This window comes from Tauraco erythrolophus, chromosome 9 (genome assembly GCF_009769465.1).
Source record: "Tauraco erythrolophus isolate bTauEry1 chromosome 9, bTauEry1.pri, whole genome shotgun sequence".
Taxonomy (NCBI): Eukaryota; Metazoa; Chordata; class Aves; order Musophagiformes; family Musophagidae; genus Tauraco; species Tauraco erythrolophus.
The window spans coordinates 12,947,064-12,967,693 of NC_141473.1; positions in this window are offsets into that span (position 1 = coordinate 12,947,064).

Genomic DNA, 20,630 nt, shown 5'->3' on the forward strand with positions numbered 1-20,630 from the left:
CTAAGTACATTCATCTACAACAAGAAGATTTCCATCTATGGCTTTTGTTTGAGCCTTTTATTTCCATGGTACCTTATTTCCACTTTTGGCTAATCTTAGAGAGCATTCTGAGGGGATTGATACAAAGTCCATTGAAATGAATACATAGCACAGACACTGAAAAGTATGAAAATCAATGCAAAGATTTTCATTAACTTTTCAGTGCTTTGGCCTGAACTCACCACTCTGATGACAACTGAAGAACTGCAATCAGCAACAGATTCTTAAATACAATGCTGGCCATCAAAGTATGAAAAAGGAAAAAAAAAAAAATGGTAAAGGCTGGTGAAAACAGGACATTAGAAAACACCAGATTAGAAGCAATGTGTTGAGAGATGCAAGCGGACTTCTAGGCTCTACAGTTAGTGAGGTAGCACTCATCTGCACTGACAGTGACTAATGAGGTGAAGGAGGGAGGTAAGAACATCTGATGCAATAGAAAGTGTCTTCTGTCCTGCTCAGTTAGTTTAAGAAGCAAAAGTGACACACAAACCTTTTTATCACACTGTACTTGCATATATATTTTGTGCAGGTCACATATTTTAAGCAGTTACGAAAATATTTTAGAGATATTAGCTAACCTAAAATTATTCAAAAGCTAGCATGGTCTTCTGCTTGTATAAATGATTCCCCTGAGTGAAATAAAACTAGGTTCAGAGGGAGTAAAAATACCCACAACTAATCAACTGGAGACATTTCCAGACATGATTTAGGATGTTTTCTTTCTATAGAAAAAAATCAAATACTTTGAGTCAAACACAAGAGGATCTTCCAGAGTTTGAGGAATTGTTTGTCACTAAGCTAAACCTACAAATTTCTCTTTTTTTCAGCAGCATAAAGTTTGCTTTCCTGCTTCTGCAAGGCCACTGTCTGTCAGCCTTCACAATTACTTAAGGAATACGGCAAGATCCAAGTAGGAGCGATTTGCTAATAAGAATGAAAACTAAAACCACTTCTCTAACATGCTGGTTTCAACACTCAACCCCAAACGGTCTAATGCATCTATTTCAAACTGCAACAGAGTGAATCAACCTCAGTGGGGAAAACAGAAATAAAAGAGAAAAAAAAGCAGGAAAAGTGCAACTCTACCCATTATCACTCTCTCCAAGAGCTGTGCTTGTGACATGGAAGTTCTTTACGGTCCTCACCTGCAGTCCTTTGCATGCAGGCACATCAGTCATGGAAGTAGGATCCAACCTGTGAGTCTCAGAAGATCGTGATCCTTATTGCATATTTGAACTCCCTTAGTTGTATCTCATGAAAACAGGTCTGTACCATTCATGGCTGCCATTCCAATCCCTTTATTTCCTTCCAGATTTCAGTCATACACACACATCTCAAACCCACTCTACACAGTACAGAAAACCATAAAAATACAGAGTAATTATGTTAGAGCTCCTCTTTCAGAAAACAATACCACTCGAGGAAAATACATCTCCCACACTACACCTCCAAACACATGATTAATATGTTCTTCTCAGAAGAATTTAATAGCCCTCAGGTGTAGGGAAATACCTACCTGTAAAGCTGGTAATATACTCTAGTCCAGACAGAACTCAATCTACGCTTTCAACCTCATTAGAAAACACAGCCTCCCCTAGTCCCAAAGTACTCATGTACCTCCTCTCTGCTCCTTCCTTTTCCATCCTGGTTTCTCTTCCCCTATTACCAGCAAGAGTTTAGCGGCACGTTTGGAGAGAAGACTCTTCATGCTGCCGTTAAATGTTTTCTTTGGCAAATTGTTGTTCTTTTGGCTTTGCAAACATGCAGGCTGCAAGGGCCGTCTCTACATAATTTTGCAGTTTGCTTTACTCAAGAAAGGCAGAAGCAGAGCTTGGATTAAAGTGGGCAGGAAGAAGTATTTCATGCTCCACGTTGTTCCTGCTCATTGCTGACTGGCGCTATCCTAAGAGTCTTCATAGCTTATGCAAAATTCAGAAAGAATAAAAAAAATTTTCCTGCCTCAGTTTCACATTGTTTTTCTTCTCTCAGCCTCCTTTTCTCCAGGCTAAACAACCCCAATTCCCTTAGCTGCTCCTCATAAGACTTGTGCTCCAGACCTTTTACCAGCCTCATTGTCCTTCTTTGATGCGCTCCAGCACCTCAATGTCTTTCTTGTAGTGAGGGGCCCAAAACTGAACAAGGTATTCAAGGTGCAGCCTCACCAGTGCCCAGTACAGGGGGATAATCCCTTCCCTAGTCCTGCTGGCCACACTATTTCTGATACAAGTCAAGATGCTCTTGGCCTTCTTGGCCACCTGGGCATACTGCTGGCTCGTATTCTTCAGGCTATCAACCAATAACCCCAGGCTCTTTTCTGCAGGAAAGCTTTCAGCCACTCTCCAAATCTATAGCATTGCATGGGGTTGTTGTGACCCAAGTGCAGGACCTGACACTTGGCCTTGTTGAACCCCACACAGCTGGCCTCAGCCCATTGATCCAGCCTGTCCAGGTCCTTCTGTAGAGCCTTCCTACCCTCAAGCAGATCAACATTGCCACTCAACTTGGTGTCATCTGCAGACTTACTGAGGGTGCCTTCAATACCGTCGTCCAGATCATTGATAAAGGTATTAAACAGAACTGGTCCCAGTACTGAGCCCTGGAGAGCATCACTTGTAACCAGTTGCCAGCTGGATTTATCTACATTCACCACAACTCTTTGGGCCCAGCCATCCAGCCAGTTTTTGACCCAGTAAAGCATGTTGCCATTCAAGCCATGAGCAGCCAGTTTCTCCAGAAGAATGCTATGGGAAACAATGTCAAAGGTCTTACTAAAGTCCAGGTAAACAACATCCACAGCCTTTCCCTCATCCACTAGGTTGGCCACCTTATGATAGAAGGAGATTAGGTTAGTCAAGCAGGACCTGCCTTTCATAAGCCCATGCAGAGTGGACCTGATCACCTGCTTGTCCTGTACAAGCCGCGTGATAACACTCAAGATGATCTGCTCCATAACTTTCCCCAGTTATGCCACAGGTAGAAGAGAAATTTGAGGAACATTAATTAAGAAACAGGTGGAAATGGAAGTGAAGCAAACTTGATTTTCCTGACCTTGACTGGAAAGACAAAAATATTTTCCAGAGAAATATCTGGTGCAAAATGCACGTCTTAGAATTTATATTACTGTAAATCTTCAATTAATGAAGCTAGGGGACACTTCCAAAACAGTACCAACACTTTGACAGGAAACTCTCATAGAGTAAACTGTAGGAGCAGAAAATGCTACTTTAAGATTCCCAAACTCCCCTCTGAGGAGGCAAAATAAATGCACACACCTGTCCAGATGTGATCCTTCTCAGAAAGGCGCTTTCAGCATTGCCCAGAGATAACCATGCTCTATACCCTCAGCCCTAAAGGCAGAGGACATTGCAGCCCCAGGCTTACTCAGGCTGCCAAATTTCTAAGTCTTACTTGTAAAAGCCTGGCAGCTCATATAAACTACAGTAAGGGGCTGTCTGAGTTATCAAACATTACGCTCTATTTACGCACAGTGGACAAGTAGACACATTAAAGGATATTTGTAAGCACAGGCTGGTCTATCTGCTTCCCCTGCCCTCTAGCCATGCCAGCCTGCCCAAGCCAAGCCCTACTCACCTCCCAGGCGCCTCCAAGCAAGAAGAACTTGGCGAGTTCCAGGTATTTCCCCCATGAAACCTGAGGCCACGCTTGCAAAATTGGCATCTGCAGAGACAGCAGAAGCAAGGGTTTTTCTTTACACCCTCAGGACTGCCTGTGTAATGAAATGCTAAGCGATAGCAGAAACCTGCTTTAAGGGTAGCAATGAGCCTGCTATAAACACAGGACTACAGGAGCTGTGGCTTTGCTAAGGAGCACCAAGCACCACCTGTGATAAAACCACACCTAGAAGCAACAAGGCATCAACACGATTTTTTGAAGCTCTTTTGTTTTAAAGCCTTTCCTGTAACAGTGGTCTTAAATTTATATATATCACCATTTTAAATGCAAAGGCCTATATTTTAATTAAAAGAGTGAAAATGAAATCAAGATTTAATGACAAAGCTTTTGAGGTATGAGAACATATGATGATTAAATCAAATCTGAAGTCTGGGCTCAGGCCAGACATTCGTTATTTTTTCAAAAAGCTAAAGGCTGAGAAGACATTCATTTTCACGATACCTACAATACATATATTTTTAATACAGATAAAAAAGGAATAAATAAAGTTTTGCAATTATCACTCAACTGCATAAAAGCCATTAGTAGCTGCCTGTGTTTAGCTGTAGAGAAAAATGAAGAGGCAGTTCTGTATATTAAGACATACTGTCTGAAGCTGTATTCGAGTTTCATTTTCTCGTTGCTTCACTCCTTTTTCCACTAGATGGCACTCTGGAAATATTTCTAAATTCTGAATTCCTTTCCATTGCCTTTGAAAAAGCCAACAAATTAACAATTTCCCTCAAACCTTCTATTGTTTACAGCCTACTGAAAAAGGCAAGTGAATTACACAGAGCAGTACAGAAAATTAGCATTGTTAAATGTGTCACATATATCACTAATAAAGTTTCATTATTTATACTGTCAACTTGAAAAGCACTTATTTCCTAATCAACCAACTCACAACTAAATAAACAGTCGTATAGGCATACAACATGAAAGCACAGTACTGCTAAATCAGGTCTTCCTGAGATTAAGTGGGTGCTGGCTATATTAGAAGGAGAGGAATAACAAAGAAGAATGCTCCCCGATTTACCAGCTTTCACTCCTCCTCTCCTGATACATGCTTTTATTGAAGAAAAAGGACAAACATATATATTTTAGGATAGATGTTCTATTCTGCCTGCTTTTTTTTAAAAAAAAACAAAAAAAAAAACCAAACAAACAAAAACAATAAATGCTACACATAACCTCAAAGGTGATCCTGAAACATAAGTTAGGACAGTCATGTCAAATTAATTTGCAAAAGATGGAGATGTGTTTAAAATAAACCCATCTCTATTTAGGCATTCGGATGCAGAAGAGAAGAAGACATTTAAATAGTCACTTGAAGGGCTTTGTACCATCTAAATCCAGCTGCAGTCTCACAGACATCCCTTTTGATGTTCACTAAAGCTGGAGATGCATTCTAGTAAACAGATGTCCTTGTCAGGGAAAATAAACAAACAAAAAAACATCAAATTTGGTACTATCTGGTAGTTGGAAATGAACAGCAAACATTTCTCCTTTGTTTGCTGGGTTGCTGCAGCAATTGGCTGATGTGGCACTGGATCCAGGAGTGGAGACATACTGATAAATAAAGGGAAAGTAGCACAGCTCCTTGGCTATAGAAGGACCCGTGCATCAGGGCATTTAGTGTATGCCAGAGGACCAGCTGCTGCTCCTTCTACTCAGTCAAAAGTCAACCTGTTGTACATGGCTTCTTTTGAGTTTTGTCTTGAAAGAGTTATGAAACACGTCTTGCTGAGAAGGAAAAGCAAAGTGCCATGGCCCCTTATCTTAGTTGCTTTCCCTCCTGCCCCCAGAAGATTTTGCAGGCAGTTATTAAACATTCAGGCTATATGTTTGCCCCTGGAAAAGGTGAACCACAGCCACAGCTGCCAACTAGGGACTATTCTGTTCTTACATCTTCCTACTTATTTGTGACAATTCTTGGTGACTATCAGAGAGTTTGTAAATCAGAGATTTATCACGGAAGTCTGTAAGTAGTAGCAGAGGTTGGTTGGATGCCACAGGCAGAGTTTGTGTGCTCACAAAAGGAAGATGTCCTACAGAAGCAGCCATGGTATCTGTTACCGAGATCCTGGGAGTCCCCTTTGAATTTACTTTCTGACACACCGAGCCACAGAAACTCTCCCTGGAGGTGGAGGAAGCCTGGATCATTGCCCTCGCTTCTTACCTGGAAGGCAGGTTCAAAATTTCCCAACCAACTGAGTCAAACTTAGCTGAAAATGCAAGTGCATCTTGCAGACAGAAAGTGCAGAGTAAGCTCTGTTGATCCAAGTACGTTCAAAAGTGCATAAAATTACCGACCTCGCAACCTCCTGCAGACCAGGAGTTAAGGGTAATGAAACTTACACTGCTTTACTCAAGAAAGGAGATGAGCTATCTGGGTCACAGTGACTGGACAGAGTCATTGGCAACATGACATGACACACATCACATTGTAAAGATAGAAAATCTTCTTGTAAACAATGTTAACTCCTCAAACAACTGGTAGTTTAGGTGGGATTTCTATGTTTCTAACAGAAATACAAGACCCAAAAGCAAATGTAAGCATTCCAGTCTCTGGGATATTTTCCATTACCTGTGTTGCTGACTATTAGCTGACACACTGCTCAAGTTCCTTACCTCAGCTCCTTAGAAAAAGGTAAGTTGGGATAGCTTTGCTGATGAATAGCCCTTCACTGTCTCTACTTGTTCTTACTGATGAACTTCTTGGGTCTAGAGACAAAGACTGGTTTTGCCCCATTCAGAAAGCCTCTGCAGCTTGGACTGAGCCTACATCAGAGCATAACCTTAATTTTGAGCCACCTGGATGAAGGGCAAGTGACTCTCAACACAGGCTTCATGCTTGGCCACGTGCCAACATACTCCCCAATGCCCTCATTATCACAGGCAGACTTCATCAAGCAAGAGAAGCTTTGGTCACTTGAGTCAGAGTAAGGCAAAGAATTTGGCTGTTTGTCTTTACAGCAGTGTGACTAAATCAATAACCTGTGGAATGAGAGATTTAGGGTGGATGAAGGGTGCATTATCTTATATATTTGTATTGGGAAAGGCTGGCAATACACTGCAGTTGTGAACAAATAAATGAATTTATTAGGTGGAAGAGAGAGATTGCTGATAAAACAGAAAAAAATATTATACTCAGGAGGTGATTTTGGTCCGAGTGCTAATATTTTATACAAGATAATATTGAATTTAGGGAGAGGTTTATTCATTCATTTGGCTTTTTAACTTTCTAAAGTGCTTTTATTGACTGATTTTGTTTGTGGCAGCTAATATTACTGTCACTGTAACAATATTTTTTCCTTATTTAGCTCTCCTGATGCAATTTGCCATCTGAAGTCACTTACCTTTCATTTTTTTAAATAAAGCTGCTTTTTAAAAACTCAGAGATGATTCACATGGTTTGAGCCTGAATTTGCTCAGATAAAACTGCTAAAACTTCAAGAACTGTTCCATCAGCTGAGACCTAAGGTCCATTTGCTGTGAATTTAACTACAGCAGCGTTAATTGACAAGACATCTGCAGGATGCAAAAAAGAGATGTACCCTCTTCCTTACATGTCAACCCTTCCTCCAAACTTGATATTATTTTTTGCCTTGGTGACAACTTTAATCTGCTATGAGAAAACATACACGTTAATAGAATTTCTTCCATTTGAGATCTGGTTTCATATAACTTCAGGCACTCAGTCACCTAGTCACGGAGATGCCAATCGCATAGCGGATGTACAATGGAAGATACTCCAGTAATACCACATTTCTTCCATTTGAAACTCATTTCATTCAGCATTAAATTTTCTCTAAAGCTGCAGACAGCTTTCTAAGTTGGAGTCCTGCCATTCCAGCAGACTACAGAGGAGCAAATACATTTTGAACTTGAACTATATTTGCTGGGGGCAAGGCTGCAAGTCTCAGCTAGAACAGCTTCATCCTTTGGGTGAGACACAACAAGGAATTGCTTCTGCAGAACCCAAGTAAATTTGGTGTGAAAATAAATTTAAAAATTGCTCCCAGATCTATGAAAAAAAAGAAAATTCTGTCTCTGGAGGAGCAGAGTTCATGCTTTTGACCCTTCCTTGCAAAAGCCAAGCAGACCACTACCAGACCTGGGGAACTCCAGATGAGATTCAGCTCATGGACATGAATATTTATTTCACTGAATCCACAGTGACTTACTACCTCCCAGTGGGGTGAAGTATTGTACTTTGACTTTCATTGAGGATAGAGAAGCAATCCACTTGATAGCCTCCTTTATCAACTCGATCACAAGGCCTCAAGGAAGATGCAGAGGTCTTTGAGTCTGCAGAAGCAGCAGCTACACCCCAGTTATTCAGTGTAACTCAGTTCTTGCAAAGAGACTGCATCCCAGGTGGCCAAACAGGAGATGGAGAAGAGCAGTCAACAAGGGGGAAGGAAGACTGCAATGCTTTGTCATCTTAACAGTGCATCAGTTTGATACATACAGTAGGCAGCATCTGCATGTTTAAATAGAAGGCCCTAAACCCCTGTATCCACAGTGTAAGCTTTCCAAGCACTGGAGTGATATTCTCCACTCTCCACTGACACATACAAACTCCAAGCCTCAGCTGATATAAATGAATAAATGAACTTTCATACCATGTAAACATACATCAACATCTTGATGCTGCACAGGGTAATTGTTTTTAGTTATTCACTTGCTTCCCATCAGCATCGGTCCACGCAGAGCTAGGACCCGTGGCTTTGGACAGCCTCTCTTCTTGCTGATCAAGAAAATGAATATGCCATGCCATCCCTTAATTCCTCCTTTCTGTGTCTGTTTATCTTGATGGCAACCCAAGGATATAGGAGCATTTTCTAGCATCCTGAAACTCTTGAAAGAGACTGTTCAACTCTCCCTATTTGTAAGGCTTAGAAAATTTACTAAATTCTTTTTTTTTTTTTCCTCTGGTGAAAATCTCTTGCTCCCTGCTTATTGCTTCCCTAATAATTTTGGAAACAGCCTTCTCTCTGCTGCAAGCTATACCAGCTTTAGCTCTAGTATCAATAAGATGTAAGGATATTCATGGAGAGCTCTTTGTGATATTCATCAGCTCCTCCTCCCCCAGTCCCATCTGCCATTTGCAAGGGAAATGGTTTAGCTTATTGCATATTCCCTAAGTGGCCAGATGTGACATGGCCACAATCTCATATAAATGGTTTGAGAATGGGAATGGACAGGACAGTCTCAGATTCAGTACCAATCAGCCCATGATGACTTCAGCAGCACTTGTTGCCTGGAAGGAAAGACCGTCTCTTTTTTCCAAGTCAATTCTCATGCAGTGAAACAAGCCAGTGCTGATTGTCGGGACATTTGAAAAGCAGCCCTGACGGTGGTGTCCCTCTTTGTTCTAGGCAGATTGTTCCAGAGATTTTGGTGTGCTAAAAACTTGGGGATTAGTATGAAGATAAGGGAAGAGTTGGTGATATTTTTTGCAGGATATAATGGATAGAGACTAGTTGCTGTGGGATGGTATCATGGGAACCTGTTAACAGTATGATTGATCTGCCTAGGGGAGCTGAGGTTGGATGCTAATTCAGTGATGTAGTAGAACTAATGATAGATGCTGATGCAGTCTGATTTTTTCAAAGCATTGTTTTTCCTGGTGATTTATGGTTGCATCTACTAGTTAAAATTAAAACCTACCTTAGCAGGAAGTTCTAGCCAAATTGGCGATTCTGCACAGAGTTTCTCAACTCTGAGCACTGAGAGGATCAAAAGAAGAGACAGAATTCAGAGTGAAGCTGACATCAAAGAACTAGGGATGATCTTTCACTGAAATCACAATATTTCCAACATTCTGGGTGTTTAGCCCAAGGTCTGTTGTTTCTAAGCACTGCAAACCCCGCTGCAAAGTTTGAGCCTGCGATTTGGGTTGCTCCACATCTCCTGCTTGTGTATCTATACAATTTTGGTTTGAACCAGTCTACAACAGAAGGGGAAAATATTAGAAAAGCTTCTGCCAGGCAGATAAATGCCTTAACAGATGCTGAGATGAAAGAAAAAGCTTTCTGATTGTAGCAATTATGGACTAAAATGCATGATATCTTAACATAGTTTCTGCACTACCCAAAAATTTCTAGTCTCACCTTGAACATATTATTCGTCTTGTTTAGATAAGTTGCTACAAGTTAGCGTGCAAGGCAGAAACTTCCATTACTGCTTATACAACAAAAAGCATTCAGCTTTCCTCCTGGCAAAACATTTTAGAAGCAATTCTGATTATTTTTAAAGTGTCATTTAAAACGTTATAACGTCTTATTTTTACAATTTCCAAATTCTATATGAAACAACCTCTCTGTGTAAAATGCTTAGATTATTACCTACATTTAGGTTTTTATGCATGTGTACATAAATTTGACACAAAAAATCCAATACCTTCATTTTATCAAAATAAAATCTTTTCAAGTTTTTATGGGTGAAAATTTGATTTCACAGGACACTTTCTCCAAAAATCTCTATTTCACTCTAGATTAAAATATTATTTTAAAAGCACAAGTCTTCTCTTGTGTTAGGAAATCCAGTTCTCAATTTCCACTAGCAACAGCTATATTTGTTAGGGTAACCCATTATCTTGGAAACAGGACCTTCTCCTGCCTCCCTGAGTCGCTCGTTGCTGACAAGGGTAACAGAATCGGAGTCTCTGCATTTTTCTTTCTTGTTGCAAATAATAAAAGCTCAACTCACTTCTTAAGAACCCAATATTTCTGGAGAGATGGCAGCAATTTAATTACCTAACCTGACAACTGACATCACCACCATTCCTGAAAAACAGCAACAACAAGCATTCATATGTGTTATTTCACAAATTGCCAGCACAGCTTCAGAGCCTTCAATGCAACACGTACATTTAAATTTATACAGGAGGGGAAGCAATGTCTGAGCTAATAAACCCAGACAGCTTTTCCCTGTTAGTACATCGGCAATGGGTAACTGCAGGTGCATTGGCAGTGGGCAGCCAGGCACAAGACTCTGCAAGGTAGGAAGAGTCCTGGTGGCTTGTGGATTCATGACCTGTTGTTAGACAAGGAGGAGAGCCATGAGGAGGTCTAGACAAACACAATGTTAATAAAGAAGAGGGTGAGCAAGCTACAGCAGCACCTGAAAGGTATCTCTGAAAGTCAGGCAAAATAGGCAGCTTAATGTTTTAACGTTTCAATGAGAAAAAGAAATAATGAGGAACATCTATTTCCACAATGAATTTACCTTCATGTGATAAAGACAGTTCATAGACTTACAAAAATCTGAGGAGACAGAAGTATGTCATTTGCTGTGATGTTAGCACTACCCAGCAAATTTGAAGATCCAGAGATCTCTATGTGCCCTGCTCCTACTGATATCAATGGGCTCATCTCTTTAAACAAGGAAGTTAGATATCGAATTCTCTCTGTAGATCTGAGCCTCACGCTCTCCCACAGTAGGTTCTGTGTAAAAAGAAGATTGAATCCATCTGACTTTAGGAACTTAACCGAGCAGGTTAATCAAAGCTGCCTTTAGTCCCTGGGGATTGAGGCGCCTCTGGCAGCCAGGAAGATCAGCAAACAACTCAGGCTCCTACTCTGAGTGTGTTTCTGGAGGTGCCTCTCATCTACAAAGGAGAATTGCATTTTCACCAGATGACTAAAGCTGAGGTGTCTGAACTCCTCCTCCTTCAAAGAGATTTGTTATTGTTGACTTTCATACAAAGACATAGAGGGTATGTCTGGTCATTGCCATAAGGTTGCAGGAATCCTGCAGTTTTTTTTCTCTCCCTCACTGAATATCTGTTTATTCAGAGAGTGAGAGCATTTGTAGTAGAATTGGTCCGGAGTAAACAAAAGTGTAAATGGGGAATAGTGGGAAGTAAAACTTGATGCTGCTACAAAGCTGGTGAGAAAGATCACTAGTGTGTTTCTACTGAGTTGTATTCCTTTTCAAAATACTCCTTGTATCCAGAGCAGAAAGAAACCTTTCCTGATAAAAGTTCTGAAAACATATCCAGATTCCTTAATAGCTTTAATCAATCATCATTTTCTTACTGTATTTTCTGCTGAAAACCTCCTGCCCAGTTACAGGAGCTCTAAGCATCACTAAGGTAGCGTACAGCACTGCATTTACTGTAAATCAGTTACCAATTTATAGTCCATTTAACTACAAATCAGTCCTTATGCTTTGCATTTGCATTCAGTAAAGGTTTTTGTTTACTATCTGTCAACACACAAGGGACATCAGTAGCATTTACAAACTGGTAACCATTAATCTGTTAGTGAAATATGACAACTGATATTTTCATTCCAGTAATTCATAAACTCTGTATGTGTATGTCTAAGCAGAGGAGAAATTTGATTTGAATGGAATCCCAGAGAAAAACAGATACATACGGAAAATAGGTTTGTCCCCATATCAAGAGCCTGTTCTTTGGAGACCATGTAGAGGAAAACAGACAGTGATGTAAATATCCTGTTAATTTTTTAAATGGATGAACTAGGCAGCAAACCTCTTGGAGATAAGCTACTGTTTAGGTGCTTATAAAACATTCTTCTCTTATTTTGTACAACTAAATATAGTAACTATTTACACAGTCATTGCTTTAAGATGAAACCAATGCTGCCTTTATTTTTACCTTAAATTGCCTGGTACTAAAAATGATTTGGAGATGGCAAATTGCATGCATCTTATTACCATCAAAGGAGAAATCAGTAAACACAAAACTCTCTAAACCAAGATCAAATACACCTAACAGCAGACAGTCAGACTCTCAGGACACTCACTGTCCTGGCTGGGGACAGACACCTTGTTTGGCCAGCTGAGAGGAAAGGCACTTCCCAGAGAAACATTTGACAAGTTGCCTTGTCACACAAGCAGCAGGCTAGAAGGAGAATGCCTGAAATACAGGCTTAACCTCATCGTTGTAACACAGTTTAAAAACTAAGTCGTTTTAAACTGTTAAGAACAATCTTGAAGACTTCAGACAATAATCACCTCACTGTACCACACTGATTCTCAAAAATACAGTCTTCTGCAAATGTTTTCTCTGTTTGTGCTGTAAAACCACCTTGCCAGATAAACTGCCACTTAGTGTCATTTTACTGTCACTGAAAATCGGGAATCTCCATTTCCATTCCCACTTAGACACTGACTCAACTAGAAGCAGTCAAGTGGCCTGAGATTTCCAATGGCCCATATTGATTTTTAAGGACCTTCCTTTTGGAGCCAACTGCCTTCAGCTGTCTGAATGTGTGCTTTCATATGCTGAGATGTTTTAAGGTGTACAGAAAAGATTATCTGAAAATGGGAGTACTTAGAATTTCAAACAAAGTTTTTGCTGAAGCATTCTCTCCAGTATCCCACCCCAGACACACCCTCCCACCAATTTTTGCTTTTGCTGGAAATTCACAGCATCTCCAGAGAAAGATGCCCTTGCACACTCTGTCTGTGGATGATCACTCATCTCAGCTGAATCATACTCATAAATTCACCTCCTTGCACACCTTATATTACAGTAACCCACACCTGGAGGCACCCATTTTTATAGTGTGCACAACACACACCTCATATCCCCAAATTACTAAGTTCTGATAAAAGTCTGATATAATTACCTATCTCTTTAGGGCCAACTCCATGACTTGGATAGAGGTGAGACAAAACTAATGTTAAAACCCCAGACAAATTTAGCAGACCGTCTCCTGCATCCTCTGGGATCCAGGTAAGGAGTTAAAAAAAACAAGCTAGCAGCTCAAAATGGCACATCTCTCTCACTGGTGCCAAAAAAAAAAGTAAATTTGTCATTAAAAACATTGGTTATGGTTTAATGTAACAATTATTTGTCTGAATTTGCTTTGATTGCAGGGAGCCAGTTCATTCTGCACTGCCTCAGGTTTTCATCTGTTAAAGGTCACTGACTGTCCATAATGACTAGGGTTGGGAAATGAGATAGTCTGTTGGAAAATGCTATTAATAGGAGTAATGCTTGGAACCAGTGATCATAGCAGGACATAAGTATTACACTAAAGACAGGGGAAGAGTAGATGCAAAACCAGAAGTGTACCTGCTTGCTTATTCTTAAAATTGGCCTTTCCTCAGATCCCAGAAGCTCTCGACCTGCACATCGTAGAAAAAGCAGACCCAAGAGCACACAGAGAGAAATTTGTATGTTAAGTGAATCTAAGAGGATCCAGGAAAGGGAAAAGGTTTGTGTTGGAAACAGCTGAATGTGGAACTTTTATCCACAGGAAAACCAGTTACTTGTTTTATAGCTCAAGACTTCAGATTAGATGAGCCCCTGCAGTGTGGGATGAGAAGCAAACAGGAGACAAGGCCAGGCTCCCTTCTCTGAACAGCACCAGGGTGTTCAGGGTGGGTGCCACCATCTTGCAAAAGGATCTAAAAATTGTTTACTGAGGGCAGTGTGCGTGTGTCTTTTATAAATGGTTTTATTATGGCCATTCATTTTGCCTTTTAATATTTTACTTCACTTATGCACTAAGAGAATTAATTTTACACAAGATAATTACAAATTGATACAAATTATGCCTCATAAATATGAATGGTGTTCTGTTTTCTGAACTGGAGACAGAGATATAAATGCATTCCATAGACTTATTTTATTTTTTATTCTAAAATATTGCATTTTGTGTCTATTGCTTATTCTTAGTGAAATCTATATGGCACATGAAATTACCTGTCACGACTTTGTTTCTGAGAGCGGTTTTCCCAGCGGAAGAGCCTTGTGGTGTGTTTGCATTCCTAAGCCTTGCTTTAACTGAGTGACAAGAAGGATTTGACACCCCAGATGGTGAATTTTCCCAACCATACCTATGCAATCTCTGAAAGAAAACGTATACCATAATATAGGTAAACCTTTAATTCCCTTACAGCTAAATCATCCACAAACAAGGGGGTACTATGTCTTGTTTCCATCCATGGAGCAGATGGGCCTCTGGTCCTATCCACCATAGAAAAGCAGAAATTGTCTAATCTTTTGGGAACATGGCAGTGCTCTGATGTGGTCCTCGAGAATTGTTTCACATAGATTCTGGGTTTTTTTTTTTCTTCTTCTGTTTTAGTCCAATATGGGAGGAAGATCGTCTCCAGGCTAAATGTCCTGAAATAACTGTCTTCTGAACTTTGTAGAAGTGGTCTTCAAAGACCTTCAGCTCCACTGAAGTAACATGGGAACTGCAAAGGGCCAGGCAAATATAAAATTGATAAAGCTGACCAATCTAACTTGGAAATCATCTGGGAGGTTTGCTGAGAGAAAGAAAATAGCACAGAAAAGCAAAGAAAGAGAAGCAGGATGATTTTTCTTTAGCTAGAAAACCCCAGTTCATTTTCTAACACACATTAAACTTTAAGGGATCTGCTCAAAGGCTTTCATACCTTTGCATTTTTTTCACTTTCTGTATCAAATGAGAACTCTACCTTTGATACTAATTGATCATTTAATTTTCACTGGCACACTTTTGAAACAGATGGTTGCCCCAACCTTCTGTTCCTAAGCACCAGCTTGAAGATTTGAAATAACCAGCAATAGAAATGAATTGAATAATTGAATGTAACTTGTTTCTGCCTGTCCCCTCTCTCCTCTATCAAAGCTGACTTCTAACAGGGGTCCAAAAGCTCATGGCCACTCTGGCCTTTGGTCCACAACTTCCTTCTACAGAATTATTTCATATCTCTCTGTCTCTCTCCAGAATTTGAACAGGTGACATTTTTCAGTCATAGCTGTCTACTGATAGAAAATAAGTCTTTTGAGGAAAGAATATTTCAGTGGGAGTGCCTAGTTTTTATGAGGAATTTCACTATTTAAAAAGAAAGCACACACAATCACCTCCATATACTTGAAAAATGTGATTTCTCCACTTTTCCCTGAAAATGAGCTACATGCTTCCCCTTGAGTATAGTGCTGTGATGAATCATGGGAATCACGGTTCAATTCTATAGATCTCTGTCCTGCTTTATAGGCCAGCTTCTAAAGCCAGACCACCTTCCAGAAATCCTTCTTTTTCACCTAAACAGAGATAAAGACATAAAAAAACAGACATCTACAAAGAAAATACAGGAAATTCAAGTTTTGAAGGGGCTTAATATATATAAAAAAAAAAGCCCTCTAGCATGAGGCTTTATCTTAAATAAACAGAAACATAAAATGTATGGATCAGTAGCTAATCCTTCTCAACAGCTTCTATCCAGCGTCTTAATTATGGCATAAGGTTGCATTATACATGGGCATACCAAATGACCCCAATTCTCCTCCATGCAGAATCTGCCACGTTACATTATCTCGCTTCCTGTCATATCACCTGCAAAAGGCCTTGGCCTCCGTTTGTGAAATCACCCCCGAGTTGAACATTAGCTGATCAAGCATCCGAGACGATTTGTTATTTCTCACTACAACAGCGCGGCTCACTGAGCCACGTTGCTCGCCGCTGCCTGGATCAGACCACAGCAGTAAACAAAGCCACTGAAGTCAGTGGAAGTCCTCCTATGGCCTCGTAAGGCACAACCCACTATGCTGCAACGGGACCGCCGCAGCTGGTTTCAACGTGTATGAAATTTGATCCATGGAAATGGAAGAGTGCTTTCTCTAGTAAGCAGGTCTGTAGACTTCTGAACATTGTGCTTACCTCTAAAATCACCAGCTTGGACAATAGACACTTAGAAAAGACAGCTGACAGTTAAATCCTTGTCATTTATTTAATGTGGAAATAGCTAATCATATTGATCAAAATATTCCTAGGTCTGGTACTTGGTTTACCAGATTAGAGCTCCTCTGCTTATATCTGTGTGTTTTCAGAGAGGTTACAAGACTCACCTTTAAACAGAACAAAGATAAAGGATGAATTCTGGAATTGCTATGTCACTGCTATAGCATGACACAATAACCCTAAAAAAGATAAAGTAATAATGTGACTGAAAGAGATAGTTCACTAAGCTACAAACAATGTTCCATATATCTATTGGCTTTTTTATTATCATTACTTTCAAATTTCTCCAAATAAACTCAGGAATTATATTTATGTAACAGATTTGCCTGATTCCACGCATGCAGATAATGTAGGCATATCTCTGAAAATGCTCTAAAAACCACAAAGCAGATTTGCAAACCATACAAAAGACTAAGGAAAAATCCAAAATGAAACACTGGCAGTGAAAAATGATAAACTTGTTAGAATGACCATGTTTGCATTGCAGTCTGGAGTTTCAAGGTACAAGAAACTTCAGAAAGTTTCACATAAAATCATGCTTTCCTTTTAAATTGTTTGATGTTATATACACAAACACACACACATTTGGCTTACACACACACATTTGGCTTACACACACACATTTGGCTTACACACACACATTTGGCTTACACACACACACACACATCTTAGATTTCAGTTAGATTTCAGCTGTTGTCAACAGTTAGATTTCAGCTGTTGACTCTACAGAATTTCCAGCTCAGAATTCTAATTTACAGATGTGAAAATTTTGGTTAAGTATAATATTTCAAGACTTGATAAGTATTTGGAAAAAAAAAAATCCTTTGAAAATCTGCACACCTGTGAATTTTGAGGACTGCTGAATAGTTAGAGAAACCAAGGTACAAAAGTGCTCCTGTTCCTGTGCTCTGTACGAAAACAGAGGTATTTATCTGATAATCTGTAAACCTGATCTAAATCCATTCAGCTCCATTCCCTTTGATCCAAATCAGACAGCAATATTCTCTTTTCACTGTTAATCAGCCTAACACTCATATTCCCCCAGTAATTATTTATTTACTTTTACAAATTGTGTGTTCCCTCCCTACACAATCAAAATCTCTTTAGGGCTGATCCCACTTGCAGTGCTGCAGCATGGAGGGCTTGGAGAAGGAAGGAATCACAGAGCAAAGTTGGGAACTACAGTAATTCCTTGCCAGCCCTTGGCATTCAAACTTCATCATGTCTCCAAAAGCTCATTAGAACAGAAATTGGACTTGATTGGTGGAGTGGGCAGTTAGAGTCAACATGCATGAGGGAAAGTGAAGAATTTCTAAAAGTGATTATGAAGCAGCCCCAGAGATCGGATTTATAAACCAGGGACCTACTGCATAAGACACAGGAGAGAGTGATGCTGTTGAAGAAGAGCTGCAATTACCTAAATTAATGAAATCAGGAAGCCACACCTGCTCCACATGACTGACTCACTCCTCTGTCTCCAACCCCAGCTTGAAAAGCTGGATTTAGCAATTTATGGGTTTAACACGGGATGAGCGGTAAGTTATGTGCATCTTCAAAGTGTTGCGAGAGGCACAGCATGGATGAGAGATCGTGGCAGCTAATTACTTCCCTGCATCGGAAGAGAGTCACACATCCCTGGAGGGAGTCCTTGCTTTTCAACACAAGCTTTTTCTACAGGGAAGGAAGTTTTACCAGCATAAGTTGGTTAACGTGCTGGGATAATAAGAGCCACTTCTACCTTTGAAGGCACAGTCGGGCTTTGCAAGGTATTATGGTAGGAATCCTCATTCTATCACCAGGTAAATGTGTTTTGTTTTGTTTTTTTCTTAGAAACATCCAGAGTCTAAATGGCTGTAATAAATCCTTTTCAATAGAGGATGGGTCATGTTCAGGGCCATCTCTAGCCATAGGAAGACACTAAGGCTGATAGAAACAGCCTTTGCTTCACTGCCTTCTACTCAGCTCTGGAAAGCAGACAGGCTGTTCCTCTAAGGGGAAGATTTAGGGAATGTGGGAGACCATAGAGTAGCAAGCATGAGTCCTTTAGGGTGTTTACTGTCACTATCTCAGGTCTGTGCATTGCCCCTCACTTCTCTGGAGCAGTACCTCAACCTGTGGCACCCCAGTGCCTCTGCAGCTGAAGACACCATGTTTCTGTGGCCCCCACTGCACTGCTCTAGTGGGAACAAGTCCCTAGGGCATCACCTCACCTCAGCAGCCAGCGAGAGTTTTGGTGGCAAGACATACAAGCACAAAGCCATGTTAGACTGGTGGCAGGGAGACAGCTTCTCCAGTGACGTTATCCACTTCCCTTCACATGGACATACTGCCCAGTGCTACAGATGGCAAATGAGAACGATATTCTCACCATTTCTTAGAATAAGGTAGCTAACACTCAAACTTGAATCTGAGCAGCAACAGGAAGGCTAAAACACAAAGTAAAAAGCACTGAGACCAGAATACCCATCCTGACACAGAGGGTTAACCTCAGGAACAGGTTTTAGGCTTGTCTGAGCCCTATAGTGTGTTTACAAGCTTCAGAAATCAGATTGTTATTCCTTTGCAAGAACCTCAGTACCCTTAAAGCTCATGGAGGGATGTTATTCCATGGAGACTGGACATAATTTTCTTTTTAAGCTCTCTTGTGTCTTGTTTGGCAAAGCCAAACAGGATAATTCTGTCTGTAACAAAGGCCACAGCAGAATTACACTGAGAAAAAAATACTGATTTTAAAAGAACAATGTTATTTTGGTAACTTTAAAGAGAAAGTTACTAAGCTTCTGAAAATCAAGTTGACTTGAGAATAAGAGGCATTTGACAAAGATGGAGACAAATACAAGTACATAGAAACATATTGACAGCAAAGAGGGATACTTTTTAGTATTATGGTTGCCCCCAACCAAGCCTGGGCCCTGCACCAATACGTAAAAAAAGATCATTTCTGCTAGAAAAAGCTTAGAAATGAAAGTGGGGGGGTTGTGGGGAAAGAGAATAAAGAAAAGAAGCACAAACACAATGTGAGATCCTAAACAAGAAAAATAATTGAAATCAGATTTCCAGAGTGAAGTCTCTAACTCTTCCTTTCCTCAGTTGGCTTGAGGTGATGCAAATATTTGAAATAGATCCTAAGTAGTCCAGAGTTTCTTAGTGAACTGGAATTTCCTTTGCAAGACAAGCAGAAAAATCATCTGTGTTTGGACTATAAAGGAAAGAAATGTTTCAGGTTCCCTTTTGGTTTAGATGTTGGCTGCCACTTGTGCTTTATCAAGTTAGTGCATACTCTAAATTTACCATCTCATTCACATAACCAGCATCTTTAGGGAGGATAGAAATTATTCCTCTAACGGTTAGTAATCGGTCAATTGCCAGACTAAGTTTGCTAATGTACAGTGCATAACCTTTTTTTTCCCCCCTATCATCATTGTCCTTCAGTATATGTAGTTCTTCTTCCTCCCCCATGCTTAATCCTCTCTGATGCATTTATTTAGAATAATCCTACCTCCTCTCAGCCTTCAATTTGCAGGCTAAGCCAGCTAAGCTCTTTTCATCTTTTCCTGAAAACATGCACTCCATTCTTTGGTAGTTTCTCTATGCCCTTCTCCCCCTGTCAGCTTCTTGAACTTAAGTGGCAGAACTGTACAGCGCATTCACGTAGCCTTGGACAACAGCTTTTACGTGCTGGTAACCTCTCCACAGTACACCGCTGGAGTTGCATTTCTCTTTTTTCACATTAGCTGTACAGCAGCATGCTCAGGTTCATCCAGAGACTTCCTCCCTTCAAAACCGAGGTCTCCCTCCTCTGCTTCCAGAGGACGCGTTTTCCGATGACTTCTGCATGAGTTCGTAACAAATGACTTCGCATTATTGAGATTAAACTGCTGGTGGGTCATGTTCTCATCTGAAATGCAGAGCGAATCTTGACTCATTTCATTAGCTAAAACGAAGTGACCTCGGATTTCCAGCCATGTAACAGATTCATCTTTAAACAGCCTCCTGGATGAGCTATTTACAGCTACTCTGGAGGCCATTAAAAAGTAGTGTTTATAACTTATTGTGTTGCACATAATGTTCTACAAAGAGAGGGTGCTTTTGCCATGACATATGGCATACAATGTAAATGAACTCTGGTGTAACAAATTAAAAAGCTTTTATAGCAACCTCTAAATACTATTTATGGCTCCCGAGTGCTACCTAGGCTGT